The sequence below is a fragment of the Nansenia antarctica genome, assembly GCF_963989245.1.
Source record: "Nansenia antarctica genome assembly, chromosome: 4".
Classification (NCBI taxonomy): domain Eukaryota; kingdom Metazoa; phylum Chordata; class Actinopteri; order Argentiniformes; family Microstomatidae; genus Nansenia; species Nansenia antarctica.
Window position 1 is genome coordinate 9900982 of NC_137689.1, and position 14417 is coordinate 9915398.

A 14417-nucleotide genomic window follows, 5' to 3' on the forward strand; every position below is an offset into this window, starting at 1 on the left:
CTCTCTCACTCACTTTCTCACACACACACACACACACACACACACACACACACACACACACACGTCACAGAATAAACACTTTTAGTTTGAGGCAATCATCTTTACATAAAAAAATTAATAATATATATACAGTATATATTACATAATTATAAAAACTCTTAATCTGTAGTAATGATTATCCAGAGAGTTGTCTGACTAACAGCTAATTAAAATATCATGTTTTCACAGAGCTCCCCTACTCTACTAACCTTGAACCTGCAGAGCTACTTAACTGACACAGAAATTCATCCCAATCGAGGAAGTCTGAGACACACATGAATGCAATACAACGCTCCGCATGATAGACAGCTTTGATATGACAAACGCAGGATGGTTGGCTGGAGATAATTGAATTGTGTGTGTGTGTGTGTGTGTGTGTGTGTGTGGGGGGGGGTGTTGTGCGTGTGTATGTGGGCTATGTATGCGGCTGCATACGTGTGCATGTGCGCAGAAAAGGAGGATTGGTTTATCAAGCTCTCTCAGCTGTCTCGCGCAGAACATGTAACTTTTATGAACAAACACATTCGGACGAGGTGGTGGATGCCTTCAGGAGAGGACGGTGGTGGATATATTTTTATTTATGAATCAAAGCTCACCGGCTCTTTATCTGTGTGTGCCACCTGGTTGGCAGCGGCGCCGTGGATCTCAGTGTGCCTGGCTGTTCGCCCGCCAGGGAAGATCTGCAGGGCGCGTGGGGGCTGGCGCCTCCCCTCACGGTAGAGAGATGAAGGAGAAAAGGAGCGAAATAGAAGAAACGAGGGCGGTCGATCGACCTGATTGAGTGGGGTGAAGAAGAGAGACGTGAGAAAGTGAGGTAGAGGGGGAGAGAGTGAGTGAGAGAGTGTGTGTGTGTGTGTGTGTGTGTGTGTGTGTGTGCGTGTGTGTGCGTGTGTAGTAGAAATAACAAGTACTAGTGTCACCAGAGGGGGTGAGAGAGTGACGCGACCAGACTATGATTAAGCGCCAAACACCGGCTCTGTCTATGTCTCTCTCTCACCCTCGGGTCCTCCTGATCCCCCACGTTCACAAACAAGACACCGACAGGCAGGAGGAAGAACAACAACTCCATCCTTATTAAATATTCTAATTGGCAAGAACAGTTCATGTAAGGGGGCACTGATAAGAACAGAACGGGAGTAGAATAGGACTTCCTCACTAACAAAAATGTCCTTTCCCCAAACTAACCACCCAATGTCTCCTGTCAACTCAGACCCCAATCCCTCCGATGGTAAATAGGCCACGCTCAGAAGCACTGCAAACGTAAACTAAGAGATCAAACAGGAGCACACTTAAGCTAAATCACGAGACCACTACACAGCAATAGCATCCTTTCCACACTCGGGCAAACCCGGAAAAGACACACACACACACGATTGCACTCAGCAAATTAGTTTTCACAGGTGATGAAAAGCAATGGAGGCAGGCGGCCACAGGACAGCATAGGGTTCCAGTCTCGGGGGTTAAGCCACATGTTCATGAACAGTCCCCTGATAGTCCACCCGTTCCCTAACAGTCCCCAATAAAATATTATTTGGCCAATAGCTGGCACAGTCACAGAACCCTAAAAATAAAGCAAAGAAGTACATGTTTGTAGAGAAGATTTAGTTCACGCGTCATTTATAATTATGCACCATATTGTGACAGCTTGTATTTTTGTACCGGCCCTCATTTGAAATCCTTTCCGGCCAGAAGATTCAACATATCTTCTGGAGGCATCTATTGTGGAATGTGTTGATCTTCTGCATGTTACTCTCGACAACTCGCCAGAATTTAACATTTCGATTATACAGTTGGATCTTGTTTTGTTTTTTTACCAGATGGTATGAAGCATTGCAAATGCGCTACGAGCTTTCCCCAGCCTTATGCTGATGTCTTTCCTGCACGCGTTGTCCTTTCTGAGTAGACTTCCCAGATCTAAACTCTTCGGCATAATCGAGAAAGTTGCCATCTACGGTGATTAGTACGTGTGTAGTGTTGAATTTAAGATATTAATGAGATAATTAATGTTCAGACCCATCTGTTTGGCAAATCTGTCAGTCCTATCTGTTTTCTCTTGCAGGGGCGTATGATTTGTGGAGAGGATGGCTAGGTCATCAGCATAGTCGAGATCTTCCAGCTGGGTAAATAGAGTCCGCTGGATGCCTCTAGGTTTGTCTGAGGTGGTTGTTCACACGGGCCAGTCGATGGCAATCAGGAAGAGAATGGGAGAGAGGATACATTCCTGGCGTACACCAGATTTCACTGATTTCTTATGTGAATAATTTTGCGAGCAGATTTTTTATTAGATTTTGCGAGCAGAGAGCCAGCACTGAGTTAGAGAGCCAGCAATGGTTTGATTGCTAGGAAGTTGACTGTCATGAATTCACACATGAATGGGAGACAATCATTTCTGCTGATTGCATGGTTTCGACGAGATAGGTAGATGTTAGCAAAAAGCAGAACAAAATGAGTAAAGTGGCAGTAGCGGGAAATAGAAAAAAGGAGAAGAGGCTGTAAAGAGAATAAGTGCAATACTTGTGAAGAAACACTTGCCGACTTCCTGAACATTGCTGGTTGGAATCATGCTTGAGACACTTTTTTTTATTTAAAAAAAGAAAGAAGTAAAAAAATTAATAATCTGGTAATTCTCAGTACATCTCTCGCAGTTCATGTAACTCTCATAAAACACATCTTTTTGACGTGTCTTACAGCACCACACGTGGTCATACATACAGAACATAATTATTCTTTGGTCTGCAGAAATGATTCCCAAGGACATATTAATTTGGAGACTATGTCGATATTTATGGAGAATGCCAGCAGATGATTGAGAAGACACATTGACTTCCATTATCACAAGAAGCACATTTAGTGTATGAGTAACTCTAGATTCACCAGACACACACACACACACACACACACACACACACGCACACAAAGCACATCACACACCCTCTTCGTGAGAGGCTCCTAAGTAGAGTTGGGCTTATAATAGTTATTACAGCTGCTTAGTTGTTTACTTTCCACTCTCGCCTTCATTAAAATGAGGGTAAGACCCTGCCCCTCAATTGCCCAAAACAACACTGGGGGTTACCCGTGTCCCTGACCTTTAAGTCCCCACAGACCAAGGGGTCAGCTTACTACCCTAATGAATTGAAGATGCCACAATGAAGTTGGCTGAGCGGGACAGCTTTAATATTATTCCTCAAGTGCATCCATGTCATGACTGGATGGGGGCTAGTGGATAAGGCTATTGTATTGGTGGGGTGCAATCTCAGTGAAACGAGGCAGAGCCATACCAGCGGTAATCAGTGTTGGCGTATAGCTTTTGTGGCATGGCAGCTATGGGTGTAATTACATGACAACTGTGCTCTTTGACATGGAGATGCAATACCACAGAGAGCAAATCATCAGCAAACAAGCTCACATACAAAAGCCTCTGAATTATAATGGCCTCATCACACGCACACACGCTCACACACACATGCACACACACACTCACAAACACACACACACACACACTTACAAACACTCACAAACACTCAAGCACGCACACACACACACGCACACATGCATACACACACACAAACACTCACATACGCACGCACACACACACACACACACACACACTCATGCATGCACACACACACACACACACACACACACACACTCATGCACGCACATATGCACGCATGCACACACACACACACACACTCATGCACGCACATACGCACGCATACACACACACACACACACACACACACACACACACACACACACACCCCTATATACGTATGTAAGAGATGGTAGAACATGCACACAACCTCCAGACACTAAAGACCTTGAATGATAATCGTCACAAAGCACATAGTGAACGTGTCTGTATACATACTGAGTGGTCTGGCAAACAATCACTGTAGAAAGCTCACGCTCCATAGGGGAATTACATGTAAGTGCACCGTATTTAGGTTGAATGTTATACACAGTTTGTAATGAACAATTGTATTAAATGTAGTCACATATATTGGAAGAGAAATCTCAGCAAAGATATTCATTTGGAAGCACACCCCCAGAACATATTGCGTTGGAGACTTTGTTGTTATTTCCTGGGTTATGTGGATTTAGTGCCGGAGGTTTGATTTAGTGAATATGAGTTTACACACATCAATGTCAGGAGAAAAACATTGTCAAGGTTACTTACTGAGTAGGCCTACGATGTTCTGGGGCAGCATATACTATAACTTTTTAACATTTTAAACTTTCACGGTCCAAAAGTAAGTTTGTTTTGTGGATACCAAGTTATTTTTAGAAATCTTAGATAATACTGTTAGATAATAACATACAATTATATAAGATAACAGTTACAGAGTAGACAGGATCATAATGTCCTTGCATATTAGCATTCGGATGACATTCGTTAAACATCTTGATATAAAAACCCACTCCTCATTACCGACTCATCAGGAATTTACTGACCGATCTGATTACTGATTTGGATAAAACCACAATGCATGGCTCTATTATTCATAGACATAACTGGTAACCTCCTCACTTGTCAGGAAAACAGTCTTCCTCGGGTCAAGGTTATTGTTGAGGAGGTTATCCAGCGTTATGTTCCACTGCTCTCATTAGCATTAGCTCCTACGCTCGGAAATGCTACTCCTACCATAGCTAGAGGATAATGATCTAGCATCTGAGTCTGCACTTGCTGGCCAAAACATAAAGCCAGATTAGCTTAAGGCTAACTCAACTATACTGATTCTTTAACCCGCAGTGTTTGTAATTGGAACAAAAGATTGTATTGTATTGCTAAACCAATGGTTTCATACAAATTGTACTCACATTGTACTTTTTATCTGATTATATTTATCCTTTGTTTATACAGGTCCCATTGAGACTAAAAATGATCTTTAACAAGAGAAACTTCCAGCTTTAACTTATGCCCAGATACAAATATTTTCTAAAATAATATGCTCTACTCCTTGCGGCTAAATATACTTTGATAGCCTTTCCATTCCATGGGAAGTACTGTAGGCTACCAGTCAAAAGTTTGGACACACTTCCCAATTGAATGGGAAAGTGTGTCCAAACTTTTGACTGGTACTGTAGCTACTTACAAACTTACTTATTGATAGTTCTCAGTGGTACCCCAGTTGGCCCCCTCCAGTGAGGGCCTAGTTCATTACCCATAAGTGCAGCTGTGTGTCATGGTTCTGTCACCACTGTTCCAATGGCTCTGTGGGAGTCTGGAGACACTGGGCTCTATGAGTCATGGTGCTGGAGGGGACTGCAGTAGACACATAGAAACTCTCCTGTCCTGTCTATATATATATAGATAGATAGATAGATAGATAGATAGATAGATAGATAGATAGATAGATAGATAGACAGACAGACAGACAGACAGACAGACAGACAGACAGACAGACAGACAGACAGACAGACAGACAGACAGACAGACAGACAGACAGACAGACAGACAGACAGACAGACAGACAGACAGACAGATAGATAGATAGATAGATAGATAGACAGATAGATAGATAGATACTGTAGATAGATAGATAGATAGATAGATAGATAGATAGAGAGATAGAGAGACAAAGAGACAGATATATAGATAGATAGAGAGACAAAGAGACAGAGACAGATAGACAGATAGATAAACAGACAGATAGATAGATAGATAGTGTTGTGGATTAATATTGAGACTCAAGATAGGAACTTGCTTTAAATCTAGGTATAATATTTATTAAAGAAAATGGTCTTTCACAACTCGAGTTGGAACCAGCCTCTTGTGCCCACTCACAAACAACACATCTCTGAAATAGTGTCAACAGCGAGTCTGCATTCAATACATGTTGGAACATTTGGAACAATGTTGGACAAGGTCTTCATTTCACACTGTACACTGGGTATACTGTCAACATCGTCACAACATTCCATTACAATATGAACCACCAGACTCCCAACAATCCCAGGGATGTGAAAAAATCCATTACAGTAGATAGAAAGATATTTTTCATAGAATAGAGAGTCTTTTTTTGCTATTCTACTGATTCCACTTTTGGTGGTGGGTGCAATACAGTAGGTCTACTGGCTGTGGCAATGAACAGGTAAGGTATTTAAATGACACACTCAAATTCCATTTAGAAGCAGACTCCACTTTGTGTTGATGAAGAAGCTTCTGGAAGAGCTGGATGGTACACATTACACACACTGTAAGACGGTAGGTTATGCAAGTGGCCCTGGATAAAAGCACCAGTCATGGTGCCAGGAACAATACTTCCCACAGTATAACTGGATTCAACATTGAGGATACGCTGGGGCGACTGGCTATACATCCATAGCTATACATATGGAAAGTGTCCTAGTTAATTTGTGTTTCTGTTGACTATAGGAATCAGGAAGGGGGCTTTCAATAGAATTACAGCGTTTTTGCACACACAGCACAAACGCAATGCAATTGCTTATACAGCCCAGCTTTGAATGAGCTAGTATTGTGCAATATGTGCCTGCATTGTTTTCTATATATTGTGAGAGGCTGTCTGTTTGTTTTCCGTGTGAATATGTCGGGCTATAGCGATTGCCTTTCTCTTTCTGCACATATATGTGTGTGTGTGTACAGTATATGTTTTTTTTCTCTTTTTCTCTCTCTCTCTCTCTCTACTATATATTTAACATCCTGTTTTGAGAAATGTTCAGCCAAGCACACACACAAAAAATAACTATTATGGGTAGAGAGGGAGGCTTATAGGTAGGAGGTGGCAAGGGTTTCTTTTGAGTACGTGTTCTATGGACTCTCAGAAAACTCATTTCCGTTTCCAAGGACATTTGGTGATGTAATAACATGCTGTGCAATGCTGATGATGGACTTATTTGAGAACCTTTTTGAATCTTTTAATATGTACAGTATATGATACTCTCTTTCTCTCTCTCTCTCTCTCTGTGCATGTGCACTGACAGGGCCCAGCAAATGGGGTCTCACATGTGACAGAGTCTGGTGAAAAGGGCTGCATGATCATCTAATTATGTGTATGTGTTTTTAGCATGTTGATGTTCTATCAGCAAGTTGTCATGTGCTAAACATGCAGCTAGATGTTCATAGCGATGTTCCTTTTTAGCCACTAGCTATTAGCAGCTGTTTTGTGTGTGTTTTGATTCAGAGCGATATTTAGTATATTTGGTTTGAGGTGTACCAACATTCAAATAACCATATCTTCTTCAACTATTTTCAATGTGTGACGCATCATTTAATAATAATAATAATAATAATAATAATTAATTTAATTTAAAAGCACCTTTCTCAAACTCAAGGACACTGTACAGAAAAAAAAAAGAAAAAAAAAGGAAAAGAAAAGAAGAGAAGCAGGACAACAAACAAACAAAAAAGTAACATAACAAACAACAACACAACAAACAAAAGGCAGCCATGGGCGACAATGTCAGTCAGGACCCATGTCATGCTGCACGAAGGCGAGAGATGCGTCTTGACTCTCGTCTTGAATGTGTCGAGAGTATCCGAGCATCGGATGGCTGGTGGAAGGGAGTTCCACAGCTTGGGTGCAGAGACAGAAAAGGGACGGTCGCCAAGTGAGCGACGCGGGGAGAACAGCATCAGAGGATCGGAGACCACGTACAGGGGTGTAGGGCTGGAGTAGGTCAGTGCGGTAGGCAGGGGCCAGTGCGGGTGTGGATCCTGGCAGGTGCGTTTTGGATATATTGTAGCCGGTTCTGGGTCTTGCTGGAAACACCGAGAAGGACTCTGTTACAATAATCCAGGCGGGAGGTGACAAACGTATTAATGTTTCAGTGGAGGGATTGGAGGATGAAGAGCAGAGACAGGAGATGGTTTTGAGATGGAAGAAGGCAGACTTGGCGACTGACCGTATGTGGGGTTCAAAGGAGGGGCAGATGGAACAGCCGTTAACGGTGAGGAGGACGAGGTTACTTATCTTTTGAAGGAGGGTCTTGGGTGCAATAACCATGAGTTCCGTTTTATTGCTGTTGAGTTTGAGTAGGTTGGTGGTCGTCCAATCTTTGATTTCATGGAGGCTGGGATAAGGGGGGGGAGCTTATATAGCCTGAGAGTGAAGTAGCTACAAACATATTGATAGTTCTCAGTGGTACCCCATGTGGTCTCAGTGGTACCCCAAGTCAAGTTCATTACCCATAAATGCAGCTGTGTGCCTGTGTGTCATGGCTCTGTCACCACTGTTCCAATATCTCTGTGGGAGTCTGGAGAGACAGACAGGGCTCTCTCTCTCTCTCTCTCTCTCTCTCTCTCTCTCTCTCTCTCTCTCTCTCTCTCTCTCTCTCTCTCTCTCTCTCTCTCTCTCTCTCTCTCTCTCTCTCTGTGTACTGCAGTGGAGGCTCCTCCATAGAGGTGGAGGAGGCCTGGCCTCCCCAATAATTTGAGAGAAGAGAGAGAGAGATTTAAAAAAGCAATTATTATATTTTTTATCAGACACACAACATACAATTCAGAACAATACTTCATCCATTTCTAATATTTATCCTGCAGAACAGCACTCATACACGTGTGTGGTGGAAAAAGGTACTACACGGAGGCCAGGCCTCCTGTCGGAAAGTGGTTTCTCATAGAAGTCAATGTAATGCAATTTTTTTCATGGCAATATGTGATTGGCCAAATCACTGAAAATGGGTGGGAACAGGAGGCCTGGCCTCCGTGTAGTACCTTTTCCCGCCACACGCGTATGAGTGCTGTTCTGCAGGATAAATATTAGAAATGGATGAAGTATTGTTCTGAATTGTATGTTGTGTGTCTGATTGACATAGTGTTTGAGTGCTTTTGACATGTCATTGATTGTATGTAGTATGTTGTGGTGAATGTTGTGAGCCTGAGCAGAAGGGACAATAGCTGCTGCAGGCGGACCAGAGATTCATGCCAATTGTTTTGTTTATTTGATGACCCATTGTGCAGGCAATAAAAGCTGCTTCATCCACCATCCTGAGAGTGTCCCAATCCCTTCAGTACCGCCAAACACAAATTAATAATTTTTAACAAAGACAGATAAGAAGAACAGGGAACATTCCATCGCGAGTGAATCGAGCAAGCGGAAAAAATTTTGGCCTCCTCAATTCTGGAAGTCACCAGCCTCCACTGGTGTACTGACAGGGCCCAGCAAATGAGGTCTCATATGTGTGTATCTGTGTGTGTGTGTGTGTGTGTGTGTGTGTGTGTGTGTGTGTGTGTGTGTGTGTGTGTGTGTGTGTGTGTGGGCCCAGCCACTGTGGTCTTCTTCAGTCTACTGACAGGCTCACACACATGATGATAATGGCTCACTCTGTGGAGGGGAGAGAGAAAAAGTGCCTCAGCAGCTTCAAATATCAAACTGTTTCCCTCTCCAGTGGAGCCTGCAGTCTTCTCCCTCCCTCGCTTTTAAAAAGCTCATTTGCTGAGCGCCCTCTCCGCCGCCGCCGCCGCTGCTACAGTGGCTGAGGCTTCAGCTGCCTTTCTTTGGGGCGAACAAGCTTTTTCCAGATGAGTCTCTCCGCCGTTTGTCGCTTGCGCGCCTCCTCTCTTGTTTGTCTTCCCTTGTGTGTATCTCTTTGTCTGGCTCCGCCATAGGGTTGAGAAAAGAAAGAAAGGACTGACTGATCAGCCAGAAGGCTTCCTGTCTGGACGCCTTCAGGTCCCAGGCCCAGTCGGAGACACAGACAGCGACGGAGGAGAGACGGATGAGAGTGATGATTCAGTCTAATGCTCACTGGGTTCATTGTCAATGTCACAGGAGGATATAATACTACACAGTCATGCATGCCCCCCCCCCTCTCCCTCTCTCTCTCTCTCTCTCCCCCACACTATCTATTTATAATAGGCATACATTATGTTAACAGTGTGTGTATGTACGTGTACTCAACCAACATAACTCACATTACTCAGCACACATGGCTACATCGCTGATCTGCCATGCTGTGACTGTTCACCTGGAAGTGGAATTTACCCACCCAGGGTCTCATAACAGAATGACCCCAGCTGAGCTGAGAACGCTTCTGGGACTATCCCAATAGTCTAACATGGCTTCCTTTGTTTCCTTCACTTCCTTTCCTCATCTCCTCTCCTTCATCTGCAAGTTTCTTGCTCAACAGCGGCATCTGATCCAGCTCTGTATCAGATCAGTATCTGGATCAGATGGCGCTGTTGTGCAACAAAGTCGACCGAGCAGAGAACCGAGTCGTGCGAGAGAATAAACTATATCGAGCAGTCACAGGCAGGGCCGGGCACGGAAATTAAACTTCAGAGCTTGTGCTCACTGTGATGTCGAGCGAGCTGAAAATCATTGTTGCCCGCAATAAATTAGTCCAACTACAATAATTGTTTTAATTTAGTGTTTTTCCTCTTTGTATGAATCAGCACAAATGTATAAAATGATAGGGTTTCATTTGATCGGCCAAACACTGCCTGTGGGCGCTCGATATAGTTTATGTGCTTGTGTGACTGGCTCTCTGTTTGCTCGACTGAGTTCATGCTTGCACGATGAGCGAGTTTCTTGTCAACAGTGCCATCTTGCGCGCGTTTGACATTTGGCACTAACCTGGCATCATAATGAGAAGCCTAAACTATTGAGACACACCCCTAGTCTGGCGCTAAGCAGTAATCACTGCCTCTGTTAGTAGAAGATAATTCAGTGCCTCTCAGGTAAATGGAAGTGAGGCGTGGAACCGGCGTTGCTGTTTTATGGCGACAGACCACAAGTGACAACAAACATTCCGTCCATTTAGAGAGAATGAAGCTTGCGTTAGTTCAGACAAGGGAACATTGAATCAAACGGCGCAGCTGTCAGATGACAAGACTGCTGGTTCACATGTAATGCAAATACATCCATCCATCGCATGTTCAAGAGACAAGGCTTAAAAGTAGCTACGTTTTACACTCCACCATCGTTAAACAGTGCGACACGATTGCACTGGCTGTAAGAGTACGTTTTAAGAGTATGTTTTGTATGATCGTCCCACCCACCGCCCCCTGCCTCCACCGCCTCCACCCGCTCAATCCCTCTGCATTTAGCCTACCTTCAGGGGGGTTGATAAGTCATGGGCTCCCCTGCCATTATCGGTATTTATTTGTTATGGTTGTTTAAACTCCAAGCCGGGTGGTATAGCCTACAGACCAGAGCCATCCAATTACACCAAGCTTAAATATATTTCCATTCAACATTGATATACAATAGTTGAATCAAGCATGCGGAGCAGAGAGAGGCTTCAAGGGATTTGAGCATTGTTACTGATGTTCCTGTCTTCATGCGGAAGTTGGGACGCCAAGACAGAGACCCCCACACACACACACACACACACACACACACACACACACACACACACACACACACACACACACACACACACACATTACTCTCTGTCTTCAGGCTTCAGTATCCTCTTTGTTGCTCTTTGCATGTCCTGCCTCACCAGACCTTAAGCTCTAAGCTATAAGCTCTGAGGTATGCTCTGTTTACACTGATATTGATGTCTCTTCTCATTCATTTGACCAAATCAATGTATGCGGAATACAGTATGTGAATATGGAAGTGTAGAATATGTGACAGGGTCTGGTGAAAAAGTCCTCAAGTAGGGCAATCATTTATCTTTTTTTTTTTTTACAGATAATGAAAGTGCAGATTGTAAGCTTTCAAATGATGTGTCATACATTGAAGTCTGAAAAGTTGAAGAAGATATTATGCTTATTTGAGTGTTGGTACCCCTCAACCCAAATACCGGAGAAACTCGCTATGAATCAAAACAGAAGCATTTGCTACCATCGCCTTGGTAGCTAGCTACCAGCTAAGAAGGAGCATTGCTATGAACATTTAGCTGCATGTTTAGCACATCACAACATGCTGATAGAACATCAACACGCTAAAAACACATAACTACACAGGAGTAGATGATCACACAGTCCTTGCTTTTATCCACATCCTAAAACGTACGTTTGTTTACAAGCCATCTATCACTAACCCAGTAGCCTGAAGCAGGACAGGACGCGATACAGTGAATCCAATTCACAAATGAAGTGATCCTAAAACTGTTGATTGTTATATTGAGCGAACTCTTCAACACTTAAACTTTCGAAATATGAAGAAAAAAATACAGAAAACAGCCTTGAGACTTGAGAATTGCTGACATGCAGACCTTTTCACCAGGCCTCCCACTCTTCAGGAAGTCTGCGAGCTGGGAAAAGTCCATCATCTTGGAACAGAAACACAAAACCTGACTGCCCAGCTGCTATTTGACCTTGAACGAGGGAAGGACACATAATTCTAGTTTCTTTGTGTCCTCCTCAAACACAGCCCACAGCTACCTCTTCACATCAAGGGTAGAGGACATAAAGGATCTCTCCGCTCCAAGTCACACACAGATGTGCGTATGAACGTATGCCTACACACGCGCACGCATGCACGCAGCCCCCGCGCCTTATGACTTGCATTCTTCATACCTCAGCTGCCTCGGGTATCGACTTTAGATGCACTCTACCTTCCTAAATACACTCTCATCTTCATTAATGCAGCCAGACTCACGGTTCATTTGACGCAGCCGCTAAATTGACCCTCACACCTGTTTCCGTACCTGCACATGATCAACGGAGCGCGGTGTATCTCCTCCACCGAGGGTTTTTCCTGGCAGTGGTGTAGAAAATATGTCTGCCATGTTTAGTCTGGACAACACTCAGAAAGAGGTAGAGATGGGGGGAGTGTAGAGGATACATTCAGGCAGTCAGGCTTGAATATACCCCTGAGGATAACCTGACCGCTGGGAGAAAGTGCTCATCTGCACCTAATGTCGTTAGCCACTTTTTCAGGTGACATGAACAACCGCAATCCACGGAACAAAAATGCCCAATGATGAACGCTAGAACTCAAAAAGAACACTTTGACTCTTTAACTCATTGGTATTAGATTACGAATAATAATAAATCAATCAATCAATCAATGATGAAATAAATAATAATCCTCTTCTTCTTGTTTTTTCGACCGTGCCGTTTCGCATCATGTACTTCTCTGTTGGCGTCCGTAGAGGACGTTTAAAGGACTCGTGGTTCTCCAATCGGTGTGATATGTAATGGGAGTATTCATGTGCTGATTATTCCAGATAGCTGGGTGGCGTGTCTGTAGTTTGTCGGGGAGCAGAGACAGGGGGTAAAGGGTACGGTGACAAGCCTCATTAACAGGAAATACTCTGCCGCGCTGTTGAGGCCTGGCTGTCGCCCGCTGCCGCTTGCCAGACTTTCTAATTATGTGCTGTAAGTGGCGCCTCGCAGAAGTAATAACCCCTGCTTTCTGCATATGCAAATATGACAGACCTGATCATTAGGTTTTATATCTCAAAGCCAAATTATTATGGTAACCCTGTCGGAGGCAAGGGCAAACGCGTAACACTGCAGTCTCACGCACCCCCGGTCTCACACCTTTCAATACATTTGGATGAGCTTTTGCCCTAAAAAGAACAGCATTGTTGAATGTCATGCCTAACGTACTAACAGAGGTATTGGTTGACATTGTATCATTAAGGTGCGTGGAAAATTGGAAGTGCAGTGCCAAACAACGACTAATTGGCCCAATGAAGTCATCTAGCGGGAACATTAAAATCCCTGCAATGTTGTTCCCCGGAGAACTGAAAACCCATTGCCTAAAACAGCTTCCTTCAATAACCAGGTGTTCATGGGTAGCCTACTATGATCAATAGAACATGGAAAAGTTTGAAGGATTTGCAGGGTGAGCTAGGTGAACTAGGTGAACTAGCTTTGGAAGAGTGTCTGTCACAGCGTGTTACCAGGCCTTTCTGATACCTAGCTGGCTTTCCTCTCAATAGCAGTGCTATATATAAGAGAGTTATCCGGCTACACTGGTGACTTTTCATAGTGATTATCTACCTTATTACATTTACCTTTTCAGTTTCGATTAGAGAGAGCTACAGTCATATCTGAAATTGACATTTGTTAAGCTGGTAGGCAAACAGACACTCTTTTGGATTGGAGAGAAGTCACTCATTTTTTGGTCTTTGGTGTGTGTGTGTGTGTGTGTGTGTGTGTGTGTGTGTGTGTGTGTGTGTACCTCCCTCCCTCCTTCCTTAGTGCATTCTCACCTGGCTAGCACACACAGTTAGCACACACAATTCTTCACTCTGCCCTATCCCCAAGGCAAAGGTCTATTCCTGTTGAGGGCAGGAGGCGAGGTGAGGTATGTGACTGCATGTCATTAATACATAATCAGATATCAACAACGCTGTGTCTGTTTGGCTGCATGCTCTGGGGCTATAGGCTGGTCCTCTGGGTCTTCACTGCCCACGAAAACCCTGCATCGGGACTGTGACACATCCCTACTTACACACCGCCAATTTACAGCTGAGTGGATTCCTAAATTGTGTTTGCCAAGAAGTCAAAT